Source organism: Musca domestica, unplaced genomic scaffold (assembly GCF_030504385.1).
Source record: "Musca domestica strain aabys unplaced genomic scaffold, Musca_domestica.polishedcontigs.V.1.1 124, whole genome shotgun sequence".
Lineage (NCBI taxonomy): Eukaryota > Metazoa > Arthropoda > Insecta > Diptera > Muscidae > Musca > Musca domestica.
In genome coordinates, this window is record NW_026712162.1 from 1,466,511 (window position 1) to 1,480,098 (window position 13,588).

Genomic DNA, 13,588 nt, shown 5'->3' on the forward strand with positions numbered 1-13,588 from the left:
TGCTATTTCCGACATTTTTAGCTTTCATTCAATAAAATTTAAAAAAAAAAAAATATGGCGCTTGACTTTGTTGCAGTTTTTATACCCTCAGCTCATATGGCTACAGAGGGTATATATCATTTGATACGGTCAAAACGTGCCTAGTCGAAATAACGGTTTTAGACCCTAGGTCTCTTTGGACCAAATCCGATTCGGAACATTTGGAGTCGATTTAGCGATGTCCGTCCGTCCGTCCGTCTGTCTGGCTGGTGCGCACGATAACTCTCGAAGGGAGTATCCGATTTGGTCCAAACTTGGTACATCGTAATATTTTTGTCAAACTTAGATCGAGTTCGAAGATGGACAATATCGATGGCACCTTCCCCACAAAAGGTCGAAATTTGCAAAAAAAAAATTATTCTTTGCACAGAAAGAGAAGGGAAAATCCGATTTTGCTCCAAATTTTGCAAATCCTAATATTTGCATCGGCCCCAACTTTTTACCTCTCATTTCTAGTTTTTATATAGGCTTCCCGTGGTCCATACTTTTTGTGAGATTTCTTTGCTTTAGCGATCCTCCGAGGATTTAAATATTAACTATCCAGAGCGCCACTATAGCCAAAAGCAATGTCGCAGCCAAGACACTGAGCTATATGGGCTACGTGGATATATAATTCTGGCGACAGAATGCTTTCCTTGATCAAATATTATATTACTTATTACAAAAATTATGGTTTTTGCAGACAAAAATATGTTCAGATATCTTACCTAAAGTTTTGGTACTGAGTTGGTTCTAGTCCTTTAAAAAAATTCCTGCAAAAAAAAAAAGAAAAAGAAATACAAATCAAATTAGAATAAATTAGTTACTAAGAATCATACCAAAAATCATTGGACATAAATGTAGACCAAGAGGGACAAGGACGATCGACATTCAAAGACAATTCTTTATCCAAGGTCCTATGAAAAAAAAAAGTTCTGTGTGAGAACTTGAAGCATGTTCAGAATATCAGTTGAAATACTTCAATGAATTTCATATTTTTCCTACACGCCACGATTGTCAATATCCTCGTTCTCACATTTTCTTTTTCATTCTTCATGTCATAATCTCATGCTTCATTGATTTTATATTAGACGTATGTAGGTGTTGATGTGTCACAAGGCTTGTTTTTCTTTCAAAAGAAGAGGGGAAGAAAAAAATCGCAATTTTTTGTGGTAGATTTTCTTTAATCCCTTTAAACCAATGAGCTGTGGAACAAACCTCACACATACTCACACGCCCACCCATCAACGTACCTAGACAACATGACAACATATCACTTGAAGACAGATAACACAACGTTTCTGGGGTAGAAGGTAGAGGAGGGGTAGGTGAGGTGGTGCGCAACTCAATAACATTCGTGATGACAGCTCAAACATTCGACACCATGTCTTTGCATTAAATTCAATGTCATTTCGTTGCTACATTTCTGTCATCATTCTCGGTGTCATCTCCGTGCTCCCCCCGCCCCATCGTCCTCATCATGATCATCGTCATTTCCAATGTTCTTATTAGAATGGTGATTGTCCTTCAACATGTCGTAGTCTTCTTCTAGTTTTCGTTGTTGTTGTTCTTTTTTCATATTTCATATTTTTCTGGTTAGTAGGTTATGATTTTTTTGCGTATTTTCTTTTATTTCAATTTCCTTTTCCGTTGATGGGCTGCTGACTAACCGCAACGTAAATGATGTGAAATTTGTCATCTGTTAAAAAAGGACACAAAACATGGAGAGCATCCCAAATATTTAATGGGTTTATTAATATCTATCAACAGAGCGTAGCTTTAATTGAAATGAGGGAGAGAGGGGATATGATATATAGATATTTCGCTTACAGAATTAATAAGTATACGATGGTATTGAAAACTAGTCTTCCAAATGGTCTTGGATTTCTACAAAAAGACCATAAGTGGTTAGGTCTGGTTTTCTTAGAAGACTTAAAGTTGTCATCTCATAGAAGACCAGGGTTGTCTTTTCACAGAAGACCAGAGTTGTCGTGTCGTAGGAGACCAAAGTGGTGATCTCCTTCTAGAGGACCAGACGTGGTCTTGTCTCCTCGAAGATCATAGGTGATCTTCTCTCATAAAAGACACAGAGGTGGTCTTTGGTTAGAATCCCAGAGGCGGTTTAGAATACAAGAGGTGATCTTCTCATAAAGGACCAAAGATGGCCTTCTTCAAAGAGACCAGAGGTGGTCTTCTTATAAAAGAGCAGGTGGTCTTATCGGAGAAGACAAGTTTGCCTTCTCCTTAGAAGACCGGTGGTGGTTTTCTCCTAGAAGACTTAAAGACAGGAGACCAGATTCGTCTTGTAGTAGGAGACCAACGTTATTTTTCTCGTAGGACTTCAGAGGTGTTCTTCTCCTAGAGGACAAGACGTGATCTTGTCTCTTCGAAGATCATAGGTGATCTTCTCTCATAAAACACACGGAGGTGGTCTTCTGTTAGAATACAAGAGGAGATCTTCTCATAAAGGACCAAAGATGGTCTTCTCATAGAAGACCAGATGTGGTCTCCTCATAGACGATCAGTGGTGTATTTTCTTAGAAGACCAGAGGTGGTCTTCTTTTAAAAGACAAGATATAGTCATATTTTTAAGGTCCAGATGTGGTCATCCCTTCTAAGAGACGGAGGCTGTCTTTTTCAAAAGACCAGAAATGGTCTTCTCTTAGGAGACATAGGCGGTCTTTTCTTCGAAGACCAGTTGGTCTGCTCATAGAATACCAGAAATGGTCTTCTCATTGAAGGGTTGGTCTTTTCTTAGAAGACCTGAGGTGACCTTCTCTTAGAAGACCAGTGGTGGTCCTCTCTTAGAAGACCAGAGGTGGTCTTCTCTTAGGAGACCAGAGGTGGTCTTCTCTTAGAAGACTTGGGGTGGTATTCTCTTAGAAGATCAGAGATGGTCTTCTCTTAGAAGACCAGAGGTGGTCTTCTCTCAGAAGACCAGTGGTGGTCTTCTCTCAGAAGACCAGAGGTGGTCTTCTCTTGGGAGACCAGAGGTGGTCTTCTATTAGAAGACCAGAGCTGGTCTTCTCTTAGAAGACCAATGGTGGTCTTCTCTTAGAAGAATTGGGGTTGTCTACTCTTAGAAGACTAGAGGAGGTCTTCTCTTAGAAGACCAGAGGTGGTCTTCTCTGAAAAGACCAGAGGTGGTCTTTTCTCAGAAGACCAGAGGTGGTCTTTTCTCAGAAGACCAGAGGTGGTCTTCTCTCAGAAGACCAGAGGTGGTCTTCTCTCGGAAGACCAGAGGTGGTCTTCTCTTGGGAGACCAGAGGTGGTCTTCTATTAGAAGACCAGAGCTGGTCTTCTCTTAGAAGACCAGAGCTGGTCTTCTCTTAGAAGACCAATGGTGGTATTCTCTTAGAAGAATTGGGGTTGTCTACTCTTAGAAGACTAGAGGAGGTCTTCTCTTAGAAGACCAGAGGTGGTCTTCTCTGAAGTCTATAGGTCTCGTAGAAGTCTATAGGTCGTCTTCTCGTAGAAGATCAGAGACTTTTATGTAGAAGACCAAAGATAGTCTTCTCGTAGAAGACTAGAGGCGGTCTTCTCGTAGAAGACAAGAGACATCATTGCTTGACCTTCTCAGAGAATATCTGGTGGTTTTCTCTGAGAAGCAGTCTTCTCTGAGAAGTAGTCTTCTCGGAGAAGACTACTTACTCTTCTCGGAGAAGACTACTTACCCTTCCCGTAGAAGACTACTTACTCTTCTCTGAGAAGACTACTTACTATTCTCTGAGAAGACTACTTACTCTTCTCTGAGAAGACCATTTACTCTTCTCTGAGAATACCATTTACTCTTCTCTGAGAAGACTACTTACTCTTCTCGGAAAAGACTACTTACTCTTCTCTGAGAAGACCATTTTCTCTTCTCTGAGGAGACCATTTTCTCTTCTCTGAGAAGACCATTTTCTCTTCTCTGAGAAGACCATTTTCTCTTCTCTGAGAAGACCATTTTCTCTTCTCTGAGAAGACTACTTACTATTCTCTGAGAAGACTACTCTTCTCGTAGAAGACTAGAGGCGGTCTTCTCGTAGAAGACAAGAGACATCATTGCTTGACCTTCTCAGAGAATATCTGGTGGTTTTCTCTGAGAAGCAGTCTTCTCTGAGAAGTAGTCTTCTCGGAGAAGACTACTTACTCTTCTCGGAGAAGACTACTTACCCTTCCCGTAGAAGACTACTTACTCTTCTCTGAGAAGACTACTTACTATTCTCTGAGAAGACTACTTACTCTTCTCTGAGAAGACCATTTACTCTTCTCTGAGAATACCATTTACTCTTCTCTGAGAAGACTAATTACTCTTCTCTGAGAAGACCATTTACTCTTCTCTGAGAAGACCATTTACTCTTCTCTGAGAAGACCATTTACTCTTCTCTGAGAAGACCATTTACTCTTCTCTGAGAAGACCATTTACTCTTCTCTGAAAAGATCATTGACTCTTCTCTGAGAAGACCACCGACTCTTCTCTAAGAAGACCATTGACTCTTCTAAAAAAAACCTATGCTATGATTGCAATGCTCTGTACCTCCGGGAATAACTCACATAATCTTATTTGCCTGTACGTGTTTACTAACACATTTTCAATTTAAAGTGAAATTCACCATGACAAGTAAATACACGAAACTTATTCTTACGGAAATCCCATGGCGGCAGGAAGAATTAAAATCCTCTTCATTTCAAAATTACAGATGTTTCAGGGAATGGAAAAAATTCTTCGAAATGTTTACTTTAAAACTTTATCCCCCACTAAATTCGTAAAAAACGCACATGTGGTCCACAGACCCACACGCACGCACACACATCGTGGCAACTAAATTCCAAAGTAAAATAGGAAACAAAAACCTCCAACAATCCCCCTCCAAAGTATCGCATGAAAGTCAAACACATATACAAAAACAAAATCTCATAAGCTTTCAAAAAAAAAAAAAAGTGAAAGAACAGGGAAAAACTTTTTTGTGATTGATAAGTGGATCAGCAGCAACGTGGAATGTTGCTGAGGGTGGTAATGGTATGTTGTCACCCACCCCTTTTTTGGGGGAGTTGGGGAAAATATTTGATTTAGTTGAAGCACATCCCTCCAGTGGGATATATTGACAATTAATATTGATTTTCGGAAAAATTAAATTACAAACTAATTGCATTGCGATTTCCCATTGTTATTTTGGTAATCTAATTAGAAAATGGGAAATTTGTCAGAAGTAATTTCAGTGAGGAGACAATGGAAAAATGGTTGATTAATTTGTCGTTCTGGTAAAAAAATCGCAAAACGAGAAGAAAGTGAAAATGATAAGCTAAACGGTAACAAGGTATTAAGAAATGAGGACGCTTAAGGCATTTGAAGTGCCTTAAATATATATTCTTTAAAAAAAATTAAAATTAATTAAAAAAGACCTTAAAAATAATTTTTTTAAAACCAACCATTATAAATTTTTCTTAAACCACAAAACAGATCATTTTTGCTTTTAAATTGCTTATTGCTTCAGACTCCTGTCATTTATAAGCTACTCGTCCGACAGCTGTTAAAATTATTCCCGGACAGCTCATTATATTGTTTACAAGCGTACAAAAGTATTTTGGTGAGAATTTTCCAGAAAAAAAGTTATTCGTGATGGAATTGAAGCGTGATAGTGTGATGTCTTTATATTTGGCTGGAAAACCACATGTGCCTACCGGTGGAGTACTTCAGCATTTAAATGTGAATAAATATTTTGTGTCTCGTACCATCGCTCGTCATGGAAGTGGACGGAAGAAAACAGCAACATCAGCAGAAATGGTTCGAAAAGTAAAAAAGCGACTTGATCGAATCCCGTGTCGCATTGGCCGAAAAAGGGCAAAAATTCCATTCGGCAAACATAGAAAAATGAGCTCAGGGTAAATCCATTGAAATTCCAAAAAGTGCAAGAACCTACACCGCAACAGAAAGAAAAGAGTCTAAAGAGCTAAAGAGTAGCTTCGCTTGGCCGAAAGTGCTGAACTGCCGAATTTGGTTTTCTACGATGAGAAAACATTCGTTGTCCAGCAGTTAGTAAACAAACAAAATAATTGTGTTTACTTGACGAAGAGGTCAGCTGAAAGTGTGCACCATCGGTTGTGTGCACCAGAACTCCGGTCATGGTGATAGTGTGGGCCGCCATAATAGCCGATGGTCGCTTTCTGCTCGTATTAATCGACCATGGCCTCAGAATAAATGCCGAATATTATCCCGAAAATATTCTGGAGAGTGTATTAAAGCCTTGGGCACGCAAACATTTTGGTCGCAGACCTTGGACATTCCAACAGGGCTCAGCACCATCGCACTCAGCACGCACTACCCAAGAATGATTACAAAATGAGGTTCCTCGCTTCATTTCCAGACCACCAAAATCTCCGGATACTAGTCTGTTGGACTATTGTGTCCGGAGTGTTTTGGAAAGAAAGGTTGGCTCTAAAAAATACCAAAGTGTCGATCAAGCGCTTCGCCGGGAATGGGTCAAAATACCTTAGAGCAACATTCGGGCAGCGTGTGACGGCTTCGTTGGCCGTTTGAAGGCCATAATTCGGGCCAAAGGTGACCAATTCGAAGAAATCTAAATTTATTCTAAAATTTGATGATAATTCCGACATTTTTTGCTTTCATTTAATAAAATTAAAAAAAAAATAAAAATTATGGCGTTTGACTTTGTTGCAGTTTTTTTATTTCACCCTCTATGTGTATGTAACTTCAAAAAGGATATTTGCATAGCTGCCTGAGTGTTGGTGTCGTGATTTAAATACCTTTACGCTTCGCATTATTCCTTGAAATCAGTTGCAGGCAAGTACTTTGCATGTGGTAGAATGTTAAATTACGCTACCTCCCCCCCACCCCCCCACACGTTCTTCTGTCCTTACAACTCAAATAAGCATAAGTAGATAATATTTGCATTATAAGAGAACAAAAAAAAATACAATCAGGACATTTTACAGACAAAAAAAATTTCGCTCATCCTCAATTCATATATTTATGCGTATGCTATGTGTGTGTCTTTGTTTTTTGCCAACCATTTTTTTTGTGTTCTTCTCTTCCACTTATTTGTAATGGAAATAAAGAAGCGACGATAACACCATAGCTGAGATGTCAAGCAAATTATGCTGTAGCCACACCACTTATCCTGGCATATGTCCTGCTTTCAGAACAGAATGAAAAATTTAGTCCATTAACATTTTACTTTAACTAATGAGTTTTTTATGCGAGTTATGTTTTGCTCCATTCTTCGCATCTGAAGCACAAAAAAAAAACACAAAAAGAGTTGAAGTGTTGAGCGCAATTTCGCTGACACGCTGAGGTCATGGTGGATAGGACAAAGGAATATTTTTTAATGGGACCATCAGAGCCTTTAATATTGATATTTAGAAATAAACACAAACACAGAAGTGGATTTTTAAACATATTTTTGGATATTTCTTCAAGGACCCACAGATCAATAAGCGTGGTTTTTAAACATATTTTTCAAGGACAAACAGATCAAAAAGTGGAGATTTTTAAACATATTTTTCAAGGACTAACAGAGAAATAAACGTGGATTTTTTAAACATATTTTTCCAAGGACCAAACAGATCAGTAAGCGTGGATTTTTAAACATATTTTTTTCAAGGACTAACAGAGCAATAATCTTGAATTTTTAAAGAATTGTTTTTCAAGGACTAACAGTCCTATAAACCTGGATTTTTTAAAATATTTTTTCAAGGACTAAGAGATCAATAAACGTGGATTTTTAAACATATTTTTTCAAGGACCAAACAGATCAATAAGCGTGGATTTTTTAAATATAAAGCGGACTATTAAAACTTTTTTTCAAGGACTAAACGTGAAATTTTCAGATCAATAGGCTTGGATTTTCAAATATAAACTAAGACTTTTAAAACCTTTTTGCAAGGACCAAAAGATCAATAAGCGTGGACTTTTTAAATATAAACGAGGACTTTAAAAATTTGTTTAAGGACCCACGGAGTTTTTGAATATAAAAAATATTGTTAAAGGACTAAACGTGGATTTTAAAAAATATATTTTTCAGCGACTAAACGTGAATTTTCAAAAACATTTTTCGGGGACTAAACGTGGATTTTTCAAAAATATTTTTCAAGGACTAAACGTGGATTTTTAAAAAATATTTTTCAAGGACTAAACGTGAATTTTTAAAAAATATTTTTCAAGGACTAAACGTGAATTTTTCAAAAATTTTTTTCAAGGACTAAACGTGAATTTTTCAAAAATATTTTTCAAGGACTAAACGTGAATTTTTAAAAAATATTTTTCAAGGACTAAACGTGGATTTTTAAAAAATATTTTTCAAGGACTAAACGTGGATTTTTAAAAAATACTTTTCAATGACTAAACGTGAATTTTTAAAAAATATTTTTCAAGAACTAAACATGGATTTTTAAAAAATATTTTTCAAGGACTAAACGTGCATTTTTAAAAAATATTTTTCAAGGACTAAACGTGCATTTTTAAAAAATATTTTTCAAGGACTAAATGACCACTAAACGTGGATTTTTATAAAAAGGACTTTTCTGACCTATAAACGAGGATTTTTACAAAAAGGACTTTTCTGACCTATAAACGAGGATTTTTATAAAAATAAAATTTCTGACCTAACAACGAGGATTTTTTATAAAAAGGACTTTTCTGACCTATAAACGAGGATTATTTATATAAAAATAACATTTCTGACCCAAAAACGAGGATTTTTTATAAAAAGGACTTTTCTGACCTACAAACGAGGATTATTTATATAAAAATAATATTTCTGACCTAAAAACGAGGATTTTTTATAAAAAGGATTTTCTGACCTTAAAACGAGGATTTTTTATAAAAAGGACTTTTCTGACCTATAAACGAGGATTTTTTAAAAAAGGACTTTTCTGACCTATAAACGAGGATTTTTTAAAAAAATAATATTTCTGACCTAACAACGAGGATTTTTTATAAAAAGGACTCTTTTGACCTAATAACGAGGATTTTTTTTATAAAAATAACATTTCTGACCTAAAAACGAGGATTTTTTATAAAAAGGACTTTTCTGACCTGTAAACGAGGTGAAAGGCTATCTGAAGCACTTAATTTGGAATTTTTTTAAAATTATTTTCAGAGATCACCCTACCTAAAAACGTGTTTTTTTTTTAAATAACTTTCTTTAGACCTAACAGAGTCTTAATTGTAGATTTTTTGTAGGACTTTGGAGGACCAGCAGAGGCCAACAACTACCTGGGAATTTTTTTATAACAAATATATTTCCTTGGTCCATCTGAAACGTAGAATTTTCAAAGAATATTCTTCTTTGAGCCATAAGAGTCCAAAAGGTGCATATTTTAAAAATTATTTTTGCAAGACCCATTTGGGATGCAGACTATTTAAGAGTAATTTTCCAAGGACCATCAGATATATGATTTTGTTGAGACGTGGATTTTTAAGTAATATTTTTCCAAGGACTATCTTGGGCGTGGGTTTTTAAGAATTTGTTCCAAATCCTATCTTGTTCAAAGGCCTTTCTTGGACGTGGATTTTTTAAGAATTTGTTCCAAGGCCTATCTTGGACGAGGATTTGTTAAGGATTTGTTCCAGGGCCTATCTTGGACGTAGATTTTTTAAGGATTAGCTTCAAGGCCAGTCTGAGACGTGGATTTTAATAGGTTCATCAGGAAATGTTTTTCAAAGATACATCTGAGCTTTTTAAGATTTTTTAAGAATATATAGGACCTTGGATATTTTCAAGGTACTATAATTTCGAGATTTATAAGAATATTTTTTTGCAAGGACATGTCAGAAATTACCTGAAAAAATATTCTTATAAATTCGAAATTATGGGACCTTGAAAAAAAGTAATAAAGACTTGGGTTTTTCAAGACCAATATATGAAGATAATTTCTTCAGCACCCATCTGAGTTATATGTAATATAGACTTCGATGTTTTTAAAGATATGTTTCCCAGACCTTTTTGAGATGTGAATTCCTTTAAAAATATTTTTTCATTGATCTTCTGACACATAAACGTGGAAATAACGCCAGACCGCCTAATATTCCTACATTTTAAACAGTTTTTTCTAGTTACTTAAGCAAATGTTTCCTCTTAATTTTTATACATTATTAACTTTCTCCGTATACGCAACACCAACTTTATTCCATTAGTCATACGCCCCCAATGAACCACCATTACATACCTTAAAGTTATTTCCAAAAATGTCTCCTGTTATCTACCCATCATTTTCACCCCTGAGAAATGTAAGAAAATGCCATTCCTTCCATGATTCCATAAATCAACACATCCAATAGTAATACGAAGAGATAACCTAAAAAACTAATGGAACATGTTACTTTTATCGCTAACAAATCACAACATGTCATCTTGGATTACAGAGTCTGCTACTCGTTTGGTAGATTTCACTTTGTACAGTTGTCTACACGTCGTATTGTTTGTCACCTAATTTTCTTCCTAAACGTCGGCGTGTGAATGTGTGTGGTATCCTCCATGTCTTTGGAAAGTGTCATTTTTTCGAAGAGTAAAATGTGGAAACCGCAAAAAATAGTGACACAATTTTTTTTCTGGATTCGTTTGTTTTCGTTGCTTTTGTGGAATTAATTCGCAGTGGAACACTAGAGTACAAAGAGGTAGTATATAGGAAAGCTTTGAAAAAAAATATTCTTGCACAGTCACTTTGGTCTGGCGATCCGTAAAAAATACTTCAATAATATATTTTTAAAGCATTCTTGTTCAGATCTTTGTTGGTCCTTCAAAAAATATTAAAATAGTTGGGGACAAGGACCATATAGCGTCCTTAAACAAATCACTGAATTATCCATGGTAGGAGGTCTGTCCTTGAAAAAATGTTTAAAAAACCCAAGGATATTGCTCCTAAAAATTCTTCCACATTGGTGGGTGCATCTTAAAAAAATATTCTTTAAAAACCTAAACTTGGAGTTTTGTAGGTCCTTGATGAAATATCCCTAGAAAATCCACGCTCTATGTCTATGTCTTTCAAAAAAAAAATAATAGTTCTTAATAACGATTTTAAAAAATTCGACCACTATTGGTGTGTTGGCCTTTGAAAAAAAATCATAAATATCCCAAAGTTATTGGTCTGGTGGTTTTTGGTAAAAATTATCTTTTGGCCATAGGAAAAAATTCCACACTTGTTTGTGTGTCCTTCCTTGAAAACATATTGGGGTTCTGTTGATCCATGAAAAATATTGTTAAAAAATCCAGTCTCATCGGTCTGCTGGTCCTTCAAGAATAGTCTTAAGAATCCACGTTTATTGGTCTTTTGGTCCTATTTGTCTTTCATTCCTTGAAAACATATTGTTGCAAAAACCAACCAGCCGGTCCTTGAAACATATTCTTAAAAAAAATACACGCTTCTGTTGATTTTTGAAAAAGTGCAAGAGGACATTGGGAAAACATTAAAAAATCAACAGACCCTATTAGTCTTTAAAAAATATATATAAATATTTAAAAAAAATAAAAAAAAGACACTAAGTTCGGTCGGGACGAACTTTGAAAAGCTCCACATCTTAAAAATACCGAATATAGCCGTTATATTAGGGTCTATAAGAAGACGTGGACCTGCATAGGCAACTTCTGTCATAAGCTATTACAATATTCAAATACGAAAATTTGAAAAAAAATCCGGTAAATAATGTTGCTAAAATCATCAAAATACCGAATTAAGGGAGGTATCGTTATATCGCCGCTACGAAAATCTGGACCTGCATAAACAATTTCCTGTCGCAGGCTATAGAACCCCTATTAGGAATTTCAAATACGAAATTTCATACAATTTCCCCGAATATTGTACCTAAAATCGTCTAAATAGGGAGGTACTGATATATGCGAGGTATTGATATATGGGGCCTATATGAAGACCTGGACCTGCAATTTTTTGTCATAGACTGTAGTTCCCATTATGAACTCTAAATACGAAATTTGAGACAACTTCGGTGATTTATGTCCCTAAAATCGTCAAAATATGGAATATCGGGAAGTACCGTTGTATGTGGGCTATAGGATATCGTGGACTTATATAGAAATTTATCTTCCAAGGGGTAAAGTGCTTAGAAAGAACTTCTAGTACGGATTTTTAGACAATTCCATTGAAAAATTTAGCTAAAATCATCTAAATACCGAATACAGGGAGGTGCCGTTATATGGAGGATGTACGATATTGTGGACCTATATAGACAATAATCTTCCAGGGGATAAAATACTCAGAAGTAACTCCTTTTGTGGATTTTCAAACATTTTCATTCAAAAATTTGGCTACAATCATCGAAATACGGAATAGGACCGATATAGCCCATTTTCGAACTTGACCTGCCTGCAGACCAAAGACTGATCTATGCAAAGATTTAGCTTCCCATCTTTATGCGTTTTGACCGTTTGTAATCAACAGACGGACACACAGACGGACACACGGACGGACGAATATGGCTAAATCGTCTTGGAATTTTACGCTCATCAAGAATATATATACCTTGTTATGCCTAAAACCATTATTTCGATGAGTCACAAACGGAATGACGAAGGGTATAAAAATTCCCGGATCTCTAATGATCCTTGAAAAAAAATCATTAATATACCCACCCACTCTCAAAAATAAAGTTGTGCACTGTAGCGTATACATAATGAGGAAATATCTTCATAATATTCATACGACCCAAAGAACTGCACCTATATATTTGGTATTAACATATTATTGTTACTTGTTTTCACTTTAATTTCCATCGATCCCCAATACCCATAAAAGTATTTACTTGTATAGAATTTAATGGAAAATTATTGTTCAATCTATCCTGATTGCAATAATTTCCCCAATGAACTGTTTTTCAAATTCCAACCGATTCCCGTGACTCCCAAGCAATGTGTGACATAAATTTCTTACCAAAGAATTGCTTATTAGCTTCTCCAGCTTTTCATTTATTTTAATCCTTTACTTCCTCGACATACAATCTAACCCCCTTGACATTTTCATTCACACACATACACGAAGAAAGAAATTAACTGGGGCAATGTACTTCGAGACGTCGTCATTTGAATATAAATTTATTTCCCACAACTGTTGTGCTGTTGTTTAGATTATTTTTGTTGAGTTCTTTTTTTAATACAACCCCCACATACACTCACACACATTGACACTCTCACAAATATGCAGCTAAGCCCCATAATGCATAAAACTTTGTCAATTAACTTGAGACTTTGAGTCTGCTGCTTATTTGATGTGCGGCAGTTGTGTAAATGTGTCATAAAAAAAGTTAAGTCTGTTTCGCTTTTTTGTAAATCCCCGCAAGCTTAAAAAAAGGAATCAACAAATTTTTCATACTAAAGTTAAGAGAGAGAAAAAATTAAAATTTATTTTCGACAGGGTTCGAGATTAAGATCATGGCTTTTGGAATTTGCATAAGTTAACTTAAATGAGATAAGGATGAAAAAAAAAAACATCGAGGCCCTAACTGGGAATTTATGAAAAATATGTGTTTTCAAGGAACAACAGACCAATGAGCGTGGATTTTTTTAAATAATTTTTAAAGGACCAACGGACAAATAAGCAGGGTTTTTTAAACATATTT

At 35.7% G+C, this 13,588-nt stretch overlaps 1 protein-coding gene across 1 annotated transcript in view; it reads right to left on the reverse strand.

Annotated features, from left to right (window-relative positions):
* The window catches only part of LOC101901355 (uncharacterized), an 80,305-nt gene that overhangs the window by 60,622 nt on the left and 6,095 nt on the right, over positions 1 to 13,588 (reverse strand). Inside the window, exon 2 of the mRNA XM_059118395.1 lies at positions 747 to 791. The gene's annotated coding sequence lies outside the window, so the exon portion shown is untranslated. The remainder of the gene's footprint in view (positions 1 to 746; positions 792 to 13,588) is intronic.